Here is a 12,682-nt window from a genome sequence, read left to right on the forward strand (position 1 = left end):
TGTTTGTTTTGTTTTAAGGAGTGGAGAGTTTAATAGGCAAGAAGGAAGGGAGAAGACAGTAGGAAGAAGTTCCCCCATACAGAGATGGGGTGTGGGGGTGGAAGGGGCTGCGAATCTCAGTTCACAGCAACCTCTGTCTCCCAGGTTCAAGCCATTCTCCTGCGTCAGCCTCCCTAGCAGCTGGGATTACAGGCGCACACCACCATGTCTGGCTAATTTTGTATTTTTAGTAGAGATGGGATTTCGTCATATTAGCCAGGCTGGTCTTGAACTCCTGGCCTCAAGTGATCCACCCGCCTCGGTTTCCCAAAGTGCTGGGATTACAGGAATGAGCCACTGCACTCATGCTGTTTTTTTTTTCTTTCTTTCTTTCTTTCTTTTTTTTTGTAGAGAGTATGCTGTTCAGGCTGGTCTCAAACTGCTGGGCTCAAGTGATGCTCCTGCCTCAGCCTTCCAAAGTGCTTGGGATCACTAGGCATGAACCACCATGCCCAGCCTTTCCTGCCATTGTTAAAAGCTTCAGGATTAGATTTTACGTCAGCATTTCCTGTTGTCATATACTTCCCGCCATCATATTTCAGCAACCTCTGCCACCTCCCAAAGTTTCTAGCTTAAAAAGTTATTGATTTCCTCCTAGTTCCCCTTTCTGTCAGTTTTTTAATTTTATATTTGTTTTCAAATAAGTCATCACATTGATTTTAAAAATTTAAACAAGATTATAGTGAAAAAAGGAAGTTTCCCTTTCACAATTTATCTTCCCCATATGCATAATGACGGGTTTTTTTTTTAAACTACTTTGAGTACTCATACTGATTTTGTTTTCTAGTTCAGAAGAAATGTCTGAATGTTAAATGTTTACATAAAAATGCTATTTTATTATATCAATAATGGAGCTTCCCCCCTTTGAAATTGCTGCTCCAGGAAGATACAAACTTATCACAATTTAAAGAGAAAATGAGACTTGGAGGTTCAGATTCCTCCACAGTCACAGTATCAGCTACCCATGCAGTGACCCACATTTAGGTGATTACACACATTCACACACAGATCCATACGCGATCTTGCCCCCAGCCTCCACACACTCCATATGACCTCCCCACCCGCAAAGGTGCACACATCTTGACCTCACCTTTCTCACACATGCACCAATCTTACTGGCACGCGGTTTCTTTCACTCAACTACCCAGACACCCCTCATCTCACCAGCACAAGCAGTCCCACCGCAGTCTTACACACACTCGAGCCTTCCTTTGCCCAGTCTCGCATGCGTGACTGGGATCACAGATTTGTCCCCTTCCGACTCCCCATCCTGATTCGGTCTGAGACGCTCAGGTCCCATATTGGAGTGCACTCTCCCGGCTCCTCCACAAGCTACGCAGCTGCCCGCCTGAAGAGCGTCTGCGTGTTTCCAGCATTAAGTGGAATTCCGAGCAGCCTCCGGGGCACAGTTAGTCTAGTCACTGCGGCCAGACTCCCGCCTCAGGACCCAGAGGACTCAGCCCACTTACTTTGGCTGGGCCCATCCAGTCTCCGGCGAGGCTTGGACTACGTTTCCCAGGAGACCTTGCGGTCCAGTATGTCTCCCGGGGAGGGGCGGAAGCCCGGGAGCCGCCCTCTGAGGCTGGGCGGGGTGAAAGAAAACTTGCTCCAGAGGAGTTAAACAGGCAAGAAGGACTTGGTTAAAGACTGTTGCAATAGTCAACTTCCAATACAACAGCAGCTGGAGATTTATAACTAACGGGCTGGGTGAAGGAATTAAAGCATGGTAAATTACTAAGAGGAACTCAAGTATCAAGGGTGGGGGGATTGTTGCTAAACTGGCTTAGCTGGATTCTTGCTGAAGTGGGGTTCGCAGGCTATGGAGGAGGTCTGGCCAAACAAAAAGGGCTCAGAGGAGCCTGACTAAAGCTTGGTCTAGGGAGTCCTTGTCAGGTGAGACTCCCGGAAGGCTCCGATGGGCAGCTCACCTCAAATATTTAGTTTTGTTGGTGCCAGATTCCGCGCCACAGGAATCGGGATGGCTGGGCTGTAGCTTTCGGCAACCTGTCGCTTTCTGGACTACACTTCCCAGAAGCCTCTAGGCTCAGGGCTCTCTCCCGCGATAACTAGATAGTCTCCTGAGGAGTGGGCGGGATCTTCCCGCGGGTTTGGGCTGGCGGCCTTGGGGCTTTGTGAGATAGCTGGGGTCGGCTTGTTTGGATTCCAGTGGAGTGGAGCTGACCCTACCCGAACAGGCGTAAGTGAGGCTGCTCGGAGCCTGGGGCGAGAGGAACTCCCGACCTGTGTGGGCTGCGTAGGGAGCAGGCTAAGGAGCGATTGTGAGGAGTGTGTACGGTTGTGACTGGGGGTGTCTCTATGGTGGGCGTGTATCTGTGCGACCGTGTATGGAACTGTGAGGGCGGGGAGGACTTTTTGTTTCTGTTTGTGCGGGTGTCAGTGGAGTTTAATTGTGACCGGGTTGGACACTGTGTTTGCGAGTGTGAGGTTCCTGGACCGCGGTTGTGACTGTGTGTCCCCTTGGCGTGTGTGTGTGTTTGTTACCATTTGCGGAACTGTGTGTAGTATGCCTTAATTGTGAGGTTTGTGGCTGCTTCCGTGTGTGTGTGCGCGCGCGCGTGTTGGTGATATTGTTGATGTAGGGTGCGTGTGACTTTGTTGTCATTGCGACCCCAAGGTGTATGTCGCTGGGATTTTGAGTGAGAGATGTCCACGGACTCTGCAGTTGTGTCCGTGTCTGCCCCCGTGGTGTGTGTGAGTGTGTGATTGTGTGACCATGTGCAGCCTGTTGTGTTTAGGTTTGGGGTGCCTGTGACGTTTATGTCCCCATGATGTGAGTGAGTTTGTGTGACTATGTGTCTATATAGCCAATGTAGGTATGGGGAGTCTCTGTCTTTGTGACTTCAGCCACTGGAGACCTCTGTGAGCTCAGGAACAGATTCTGCCCAGAACGGCATTGACCCTGCCCGGATTGAGCAGGACGTCCTAGACTTCTTTGACTTTACTCTGTAGGTGGTGGGCAGTAGGGTAGCCAAGATAACTTCTGACATAGTCAAACCGGATCTCTCTCAGAAGAACCTGATGTTTCCTGACTCCTTTCTCCTTCCTCAGCTCTGCCCTGCTTGGATAGAGACCTCCGGAGAGGAGTAAAGAATGACTGTTGAACATCCTCAAGGCACCTGCAAGGTAGCTTGTCCTTTCCTCTTGTTTCCTGAAATCCCTTTTTCTTTGTCAGGACATAGTTGCTTTCCTTCTCTTGAAAATTCTTGCTTATCAGATGACCTGATCCCTGGAATTTCCCTTTTGAGAAAATGTGGTGTCTTCAAACCCCACCTCCAACACCTGATTTTCTCTTACTAATTTGTCAGACAATTTTAATTTTTCTTTTTTTTTCCTCTCTCTTTCTTTTATTTATTTATTTATTTTTTTTTTGAGACAGAATCTGGCTCTGTCGCCCAGGCTGGAATGCAGTGGTGCGATCTTGGCTCACTACAGCTTCCACCTCCCGGACTCAAGCAATTCTCTTGTCTCAGCCTCCCGAGTAGCTGGAATTACAGGCATATGCCACCAAGCCCGGCTAATTTTTCTATTTTTAGTAGAGACAGGGTTTCACCTTGTTGCCCAGGCTGGTCTTGCACTCCTGGGCACGATCTATCTGCCTGCCTAAGCCTCCCAAAGTGCTGGGATTACAGGTGTGAGCCACCGCACTCGGTTTTAATTTTTCTTTATGCTATCTTTTTAAAAAATGTGATTTCTTTCAGATTATAAAAGTAAAACATGATTGTTTTAAATAATTTCAAAAGGACAGAAATCCCTGATGTAGAAAATTTATATATGCACATAAAACATAATTGAATTCATGCAGCATTTGCCATTTTATATCCTACATTTTCACATAAAATTATTTTCCCACATAGTATATTTTGAAAATATTTTTAGAGATCCATAACATTTATTTGAATGCCAACAGCTTTTTTCTTCAAATTCGGTAAAGAAATGGGACCCACTTGAGCAGTTTAATAAGTAAAACACCCACTTGTTCAGCTTAACAAGTAAAATACAGGCCGGGCGTGGTGGCTCAAGCCTGTAATCCCAGCATTTTGGGAGGCCAAGACGGGCGGATCACGAGGTCAGGAGATCGAGACCATCCTGGCTAACACGGTGAAACCCCGTCTATACTAAAAAATACAAAAAACTAGCCGGGCGAGGTGGCGGGCGTCTGTAGTCCCAGCTACTGGGGAGGCTGAGGCAGGAGAATGGCGTGAACCCGGGAGGCGGAGCTTGCAGTGAGCCGAGATCCGGTCACTGCACTCCAGCCTGGGCGACAGAGCAAGACTCCGTCTCAAAAAAACCAAAAAACCAAAAAACAAGTAAAATACCAACTTGTGCAGTTTAACAAGTAATTATAAAGATCCATGTAAGGGGTACCCAGATCAATAACTAGAATACATCCATCACTGAAGAAGCCTCTACTCTACTCCTCCACAGTCACAAACAACACTGTGCTTCTGTGATGATAACCACTGTGGTCATTTCTTTGCCCTTCATTAGAGCTTTAGTACCTATGAATTAATCCCAAAGGCATAGAAGTGCAATTTTTGTTTGTTTTCTAACTTTGTATGAATAGACATTCTTTTGTTTCTTTTTTTCACAAAAGACTACATAATAAAAGTGACAGTTAATTTTTTTTTTTTTTTTGAGACAGGGTCTTGCCCTGTCACCCAGGCTGGAATGCAGTGGCGAGATCTCGGCTCATTGCAATCTCTGCCTCTTGAGTTCATGCGATTCTCCTCACTCAGCCTCCAGAGTAGCTGGGATTACAGGCACGTGTCACCACACCCGGCTAACTTGTGTATTTTCAGTAGGGACTGGGTTTCACCATGTTGGCCAGGCTGGTCTCGAACTCCTGACCTCTGGTGATCCACCCTCCTCAGCCTCCCAAAATGCTGGGATTATAGGCAAGAGCCACTACAGCCAGCTAACAGTTCATTTTTTATTGCTGTATGTATACTATCCCATTATATGGACATACTATAATTTACTTACCTTCTACTCTTTTTTGTTTGTTTTTGAGACGGATTCTCGCTCTGTTGCCCAGGCTGGAGTGCAATGGCACGATCTTGGCTCACTGCAACCTCCGCCTCCCGAGTTCAAGTGATTCTTCTGCCTCAGCTTCCCAAGTAGCTGGGATTACAGGTGTGTATCACCGGGCCTGGCTAATTTTTGTATTTTTAGTAAAGATGTGGTTTCACCATGTTGGCCAGGCTGGTCTTGAACTCCTAACCTCAGGTGATCCGCCTGCCTCAGCATCCCAAAGTGCTGAGATTACAGGCATGAGCCACTGTCCCTGGCCTTATCCTTCTACTCTTGATGGACATTTATCTTGTCATTTTTGGCTACTACAGGCAGTGTGACTATGATCATTTTGTGTGCATATTTTAGTACACATTTGCTTGCATTTCTGTAGTGTATATACCTAGTGATTAAATTGCTAATAGTGGCTGGACACGGTGGCTCATGCCTGTAATCCCAGCACTCTGGGGGGCCAAGGCAGGCAGATCATGAGGTCAAGAGATCGAGGCCATCCTGGCCAACATGGTGAAACCCCATCTCTACTAAAAATACAAAAGTTAGCTGGGCGTGGTGGCGTGCATCTGTAGTCCCAGCTACTCGGGAGGCTGTGGAGAATCGCTTCAACCCTGGAGGCAGAGGTTGCAGTGAGCCGAGATCATGCCACTGTCCTCCAGCCTGGCAACAGAGTGAGACTCCATCTCAAAAAAAAAAAAAATGCTGATAGGTAGGGTTTGTACATCTTCAGTTTTACCAAACATTGCCAAACTGTTCTCTAAAGATACTGTACTTTTGCCAGCAGTTTACAAGAGTTTTCTTAGCTCCACCTCCATGCTAGCCCTTGGCATCATAAAACTCTTAAATGTTTGCCAATCTGGTGGGTGTCTAATTTATATTTAATTTAAATTTCCTTTATTACTAATAAAGTTGAGCACTGATTCTTGGCCATTTGAATATCCCCCCCCTTTTTTTTTGAGACTGAGTCTCTATTGCCCAGGCTGGAGTGCAGTTGAATGTCCCCTTTTATAAGATGTTGTTCAAATATTTGACCAATTTTTAATTGGGTTTTTTTTCTCTGATTTGCAGCAGTTGTACATATGTGTATATATCTTCTGTAAATTAATCTTTTTTTTTTCAGTTGTATGTGTGATAAGTATTTTCGCCTGCTCTGGTTTGGCTTTTCACTCTATGTGGTGCCTTTTGACAAATAGAAGTTCTGGGTTTCATTTTAATAATATCATTTCCTATGGTTAGTCTTGTTTTTTTTTTTTTTTTTTTTTTTTTTGAGACGGAGTCTCGCTCTGTCACCCAGGCTGGAGTGCAGTGGCCGGATCTAAGCTCACTGCAAGCTCCGCCTCCCGGGTTCACTCCATTCTCCTGCCTCAGCCTCCCGAGTAGCTGGGACTACAGGCGCCTGCCACCTCGCCCGGCTAAGTTTTTGTATTTTTAGTAGAGACGGGGTTTCACTGTGTTAGCCAGGACGGTCTCGATCTCCTGACCTCGTGATCCGCCCGTCTCGGCCTCCCAAAGTGCTGGGATTACAGGCTTGAGCCACCGCGCCCGGCCCTCCTATGGTTAGTCTTGTTTAAGAAATTTTTGTCTACCTTAAGGTAATGAAGATTTTCTTTGGTGTTAAAGACAAAAACTTGCTTGCCTGCCTGCCTGCCTTCCTTCTTTCCTTCCTTCCTTCCTTCCTTCCTTCCTTCCTTCCTTCCTTCCTTCCTTCCTTCCTTCCTTCCTTCCTTCCTTCCTTCCTTCTTTCCTTTCCTTTCCTTCCTTTTCGTCCTTTCCTTCCTTTCCTTCCTTTCCTTCCTTCCTTCCTTTTTTTTGACATGGAGTTTAGCTCTTGTTGCCCAGGCTGGAGTGCAGTGGCCTATCTCCGCTTACCGCAACTCTGCCTCCTGGGTTCAAGCGATTGTCCTGCCTCAGCCTCCCGAGTAGCTGGGATTACAGGCATGCACCACCACACCTGGCTAATTTTGTATTTTTAGTAGAGACAGGGTTTCTCCATGTTGGTCAGACTGGTCTGGAACTCCTGACCTCAGGTGATCTGCCTACCTCAGCCTTCCAAAGTGTTGGGATTACAGGCGTGAGCCACTGCACCTAGCCAAGCCGAAAACTTTCTGGATTTTGGCTTTAACGTTGAGGTCTTTACACCACCTGGAATTTTTGTAGGGTAGGATTCAATTTCATTTTTCCCCCAGGTGTGTATTCAGTTATTATGGTATCATTTATTGGAAAGTTAATATTTTCTGCACTGATATGCAGCGCCATTTTAGTAAAAAAATCAAGTAAACATATATGTCTATGTCTATTTCTGGATTCTGTTCTGCTGGTCTATTTGTTACTCCTCACAGTAATACCATACTGTCTTACTCACTGTAACTTTGTATTTGGAGCAAGTACACTCACCTTCTTTTTCCTCAAGAGTGTCTAGGCTGTTTGTATTTCTTTGCATTTTCATGTCAGTTTTTGAATTAGCTTGGTTGCACCCAAACGTCTCTTGGAATTTTGATGAAATTGCATTGTATGTATAATTTTATGAGTAGAAATTTGGAAACTCTTCTACACTTGATCTTAACCAAAAGGCCCAAGAGACAATGGGGCACTCTTCTAATAACATGAGCCTCTCAGTTGATGTAGGTCTTAGTGTTTCTCAGCAAGGTCTTGCTTATCTCCTATAAATAGTTCTAGGCAAGTAGGAATCACATAATTCATTGTACAGAGTATTCCTTTGGCATTGACTGTCTGGAATCTGAGCAGTTCAGATAATGATCAATCATAATTTTAGCCTGGGTTTTTTTTTTTTTTTTTTAATATTGAGCACCTATCTCCTCCTCCCTGTCCTTGTCCTCCTCCTCCTCCTGCTCCTGCTCTTCCTCCTCCTCGAAAAGCAGCTTTATTAGAAAGACTGAAATGTGTGGTAACTTGAACAGCTAGGTTGTACAAGAAAGAAATTGAAAATTCCCTTTCTGATGTCTTCCAAAACTTGAATTTCATTTAAATGCACCTTGTTCTTTCCTCAGACCTCTAACTTCACCCTGGAGTTGAGCAGAAACATAGCTTGCCTTTTCCCTCAAATCAATCTTGGACTCCAGACAAAGGGTTGGACCTTTGAGCCAATAAGCAGGTTACTGGTAACAGTACCTGAGGAAAGACAAAGCTGTGGGTGAGACGTTCTTTATATATGGTATCCTCCCACTCCTATCTTCTCCAGCTCTTTATGTACTAATATATTTTTAATATTTTCTTTTATTCTTGGACTCCTCAAATACATTTTTGGAAGTGGGGGATATGAAAATTAGGTATAGATTTACATATAATGTAGATATTTATTGCCTAATATTTTTGTGTTAGTAACATCTGGTACAATCAAGCCTGCTTTTTATGGTATCTTTTACTCTTCTCACTTGCCACGTTTCTTTTTTTTTTTTTTTTTTTTTTGAGATAGAGTCTCACGCTGTTGCCCAGGCTGGAGTGCAGTGGTGCGATCTCGGGTCACTGCAAGCTCCGCCTCCTGGGTTCGCCATTCTCTTGCCTCAGCCTCCGGAGTAGCTGGGACTACAGGTGCCCACCACCACGCCCGGCTAATTTTTTGTATTTTTAGTAGAGATGGGGTTTCACTGTGTTAGGCAGGATGGTCTCGATCTCCTGACTTCATGATCCGCCCGCCTCGGCCTCCCAAAGGGAATTACAGAGTGAGCCACTGCGCCTAGCCTTTTTTTTTTTAATGGAGTTTCACTCTTGTTGCCCAGGCTGGAGTGCAGTGGTGTGATCGTGGCTCACCACAACCTCTGCCTCCCGTTCAAGTGATTTTCCTGCCTCAGCCTCCCGAGTAGCTGGGATTACAGGCATGTGCCACCATGCCTGGCTAATTTTGTATTTTTAGTAGAGACAGGGATTCTCCATGTTGGTCAGGGTGGTCTCGAACTCCTGACCTCAGGTAATCCACCCAGCTCGGCCTCACAAAGTGCTGGGATTACAGGCGTGAGCCACCGCACCTGGCCCACGTTTCTTTTTTAACTACCCTTTTCTCTTCCTCACCTCTCACCTCCACTGTGCTATATGAGGTAATTTCTGCCTCTACATCTTTGCCATCTTTTCTTACCAACTCTTTAGTTCACATATTGTCTTCGTTGGAAAAAAAATCATCTCAGATTATTTTACTCATACTAGTCTTATCTCTCTGTAATACGGCATAAAGAACGTGATCTTAAGTATCAGAAAAATGTGGCATCTGATTTCACCCATACCACTTGTGAGTTGTTTAACCTGTGAAGAAGAGATAATAATTTTCTCTCAGTGTTGTCAACATTGAAATAATTTATGTGCACAACACTTGATGCACATCAGGTGTTGAGTAAATGTTATTTCCCTTCTTTACTTTTCATTCTTGGGACCTCTATAGCAATTACAATAGAAAGCATTTAACTAAATAGCTTTGGTTTTTCCCAAAATATCTTATATGTAAGTTTTGCTCCCTACCTACATTGTAAATCATTTAGAACAGGATTTTGACTTTCAGTTCTCTTATATGTAACTTTTCAATCCATTTTAAATTTGTTTTGCTTTGATTTGGGGATCTATATTCAGTTTTTTCTCATTTACCTAGTCTTATTCCCATATCATTTATTCAGTGATAACTTACTTGCTTTTCCCTTACTTTGTACTGCCTACTTGGTGATATTATAAATAGTGATATTCAAATAGTTATATATTTGAATTTTTTTTCCAGTTTTGATTTATGTCTCTGTGCTTCTTCCTGAACCATGTTTATATTTTCTTTCAAAAACCTTTGAATACATGATCAAATGTGTCACTTCTTAAGAGTGCTGTATTTGGGCAGGCCAGTGGCTCATGCCTATAATCCCAGAACATTGAGAGGCCAAGGCAGGTGCATCACCTGAGGTCAGGAGTTCGAGACCAGCCTGGACAACATGGTGAAATCCCATTTCTACTAAAAATACAAAAATTAGCCAGGGCATGGTGGCAGGTACCTGTAATTCCAACTATTCGGGAGGCAGGAGAATCGCTGGAACCCGGGAGGCAGAGGCTGTAGTGAGCCAAGATCGTGCCACTGCACTCCAGCCTGGGTGACAGAATGAGACTCTATCTCCAAAAAACAATAAAAACAAAAAAGATTGCTGTATTCTTTATTTTCATTTCTAAATTTGTTTCCTTATTACAACAAATTTAGAAAACAGTAGGATAAAGAAAAAACAAAGGTCATCTGTAATCCTATCAATTAGATGTAGCTACCATCAAATTGTTATAGCAAATACTTAGAATTCTTTTTTTAATATGATCATTGTGTAGCTATTGATCTGTGTAACCTGTGTTTATTATGCCAAAATACATATAAACAGCTGTCCATGTTAACATTTATCTTTATCATGAATTGTAATGGCCTCATAGAGTTATTTCACCAAGTCTTTTTTGTTGAATATAGTTTGCTTACAAATTATTGCCTTTCTTTTTTTTTTTTTTTTTTTTTTTTTTTGAGACGGAGTCTCACGCTGTTGCCCAGGCTGGAGTGCAGTGGCGCGATCTCGGCTCACTGCAAGCTCCGCCTCCCGGGTTCCCGCCATTCTCCTGCCTCAGCCTCCTGAGTAGCTGGGACTACAGGCGCCCGCCACCGCGCCTGGCTAATTTTTTGTATTTTTAGTAGAGACGGGGTTTCACTGTGGTCTCGATCTCCTGACCTTGTGATCCGCCCGCCTCGGCCTCCCAAAGTGCTGGGATTACAGGCTTGAGCCACCGCGCCCGGCCAAATTATTGCCTTTCTAAATAACCATCTACTTTGGCCAAATGCTAGTGCTTGTTTTTTTCCTTTTCAGTAAAATTATAATTATATACATAATTAATGAATATATTTTTCTTATAAAAATAATTTATATATTATAGAGGGGCTCAAGTCTTGTGCAGCCACAGTCCCCAATCCGAGGTATCTACCCAAACATAGCCACTGTTATTGGTTAATTATTCATTTTGTTAACCTTTATTCTATGCATTTAAGTACATACATATATACATACATGTACATTTCACTAAAAAGTGAAATTATAGGAATAATAGCATATGTGTATTTTATTTTATTTTATTTTATTTATTTTTGAGATGGAGTTTTGTTCTTGTTGCCCAGGCTGGAGTGCAATGGCACAATCTCGGCTCACCACAACCTCTGCCTCCAGGCTCAAGCAATTTTCCTGCCTCAGCCTCCCTAGTGTCTGGGATTATAGGCATGTGCCACCACATCCCGCTAATTTTGTATTTTCAGTAGAGACAGGGTTTCTCCATGTTGGTCAGGCTGGTCCCAAACTCCCGACCCCAGGTGATCCACCTGCCTTGGCCTCCCAAAGTGCTGCGATTACAGGCGTGAGCCCGGCTGAGTATATGTATTTTAAATGTCAGTAAATACTTCCAAATTAAATTTCAAATTGGCTTGATCACTTCACAGTACACTCAGTTGTCTCTAACAGAATCAGCTTTTCTAACTACCAGTTAGGTCACTTATTGCTGCAAAAGGTACAAAATAGCACTTAGAACAAATAATGATTTCATTTCATTTCAGCCAGCTATTCTTTTTTTGTTTGTTTGCTTGAGACTAAGTTTCGCTGTTGTCACCCAGGCTGGAGTTTAATGGCATGAGCTCTGCTCACTGCAACCTCCACTTCCTGGGTTCAAGCAATTCTTCCTCAGCCTCCCAAGTAGCTGAGATTACAGGCGCCTGGCACAATGCCCAGCTAATTTTTTTTGTATATTTAATGGAGATGGGGTTTCACCGTGTTGTCCAGGCTGGTCTCCAACTCCTGACCTCAGATGATTCGCCCACCTAGGCCTCCCAAAGGGCTGGGATTATAGGCATGAGCCACGTCTGGCCTAAGCTAGCTATTCTTTTTTTTTTTTTTTTTTTTTGAGACGGAGTCTCGCTCTGTCGCCCAGGCTGGAGTGTAGTGGCCAGATCTAAGCTCACTGCAAGCTCCGCCTCCCGGGTTCACGCCATTCTCCTGTCTCAGCCTCTCGAGTAGCTGGGACTACAGGCGCCCGCCACCTCGCCCGGCTAGTTTTTTGTATTTTTAGTAGAGACGGGGTTTCACCGTGTTAGCCAGGATGGTCTCCATCTCCTGACCTCGTGATCCACCCGTCTCGGCCTCCCAAAGTGCTGGCATTACAGGCTTGAGCCACCGCGCCCGGCCTAAGCTAGCTATTCTTAACCTTGGTTGCTAACCTCTGGTCCGACTCTCAGCAATTCTGATTTAATTGGTCTGGGGTATGGCCTGAGCATCACCATTTTTCTCATTATCATTTTATGACTAATAAAGCAAAGCAGTGGGAATGAAGAAGGAACAAAGAAATCTGTAACTGGTTGTGATCGATCAATTAGTTGTAAACACCACTTGCACTTGGACTAGCCAACCCCAATTTGTAAAAGGTCACCAGATGTCTCTAATGCACTACCGCAATTGAGAACTGATGACTTCAATGCACAGAAGCTGATAGAAAACATTAAAATTTCATTTGATGCGGAATGGGTTCAAACTTTGGAATATTTAAAAAACTACCCAAGAGGCCGGGTGCAGTGGCTCACGCCCGTAATCCCAGTGCTTTGGGAGGA

General features: G+C 44.2%; 1 protein-coding gene across 14 annotated transcripts in view; it reads left to right on the forward strand.

Moving 5' to 3' along the window:
- Positions 1-1,539: 1,539 nt before the first annotated feature.
- The window catches only part of LOC105495452 (zinc finger protein 345), a 35,212-nt gene continuing 24,069 nt past the window's right edge, over positions 1,540-12,682 (forward strand). For 3 of the 14 annotated variants that reach the window (XM_071086498.1, XM_071086500.1, XM_071086494.1), the window contains exons 1-2: positions 1,962-3,005; positions 3,109-3,183. The gene's annotated coding sequence lies outside the window, so the exon portion shown is untranslated. Of the gene's footprint in view, positions 1,766-1,961; positions 3,006-3,108; positions 3,184-8,093; positions 8,237-12,682 lie in introns of those variants that run through there. The other 11 variants (XM_071086495.1, XM_071086497.1, XM_011765039.2 and 8 more) reach the window with 7 other exon arrangements.

Source organism: Macaca nemestrina, chromosome 20 (assembly GCF_043159975.1).
Source record: "Macaca nemestrina isolate mMacNem1 chromosome 20, mMacNem.hap1, whole genome shotgun sequence".
NCBI classification, from domain to species: domain Eukaryota; kingdom Metazoa; phylum Chordata; class Mammalia; order Primates; family Cercopithecidae; genus Macaca; species Macaca nemestrina.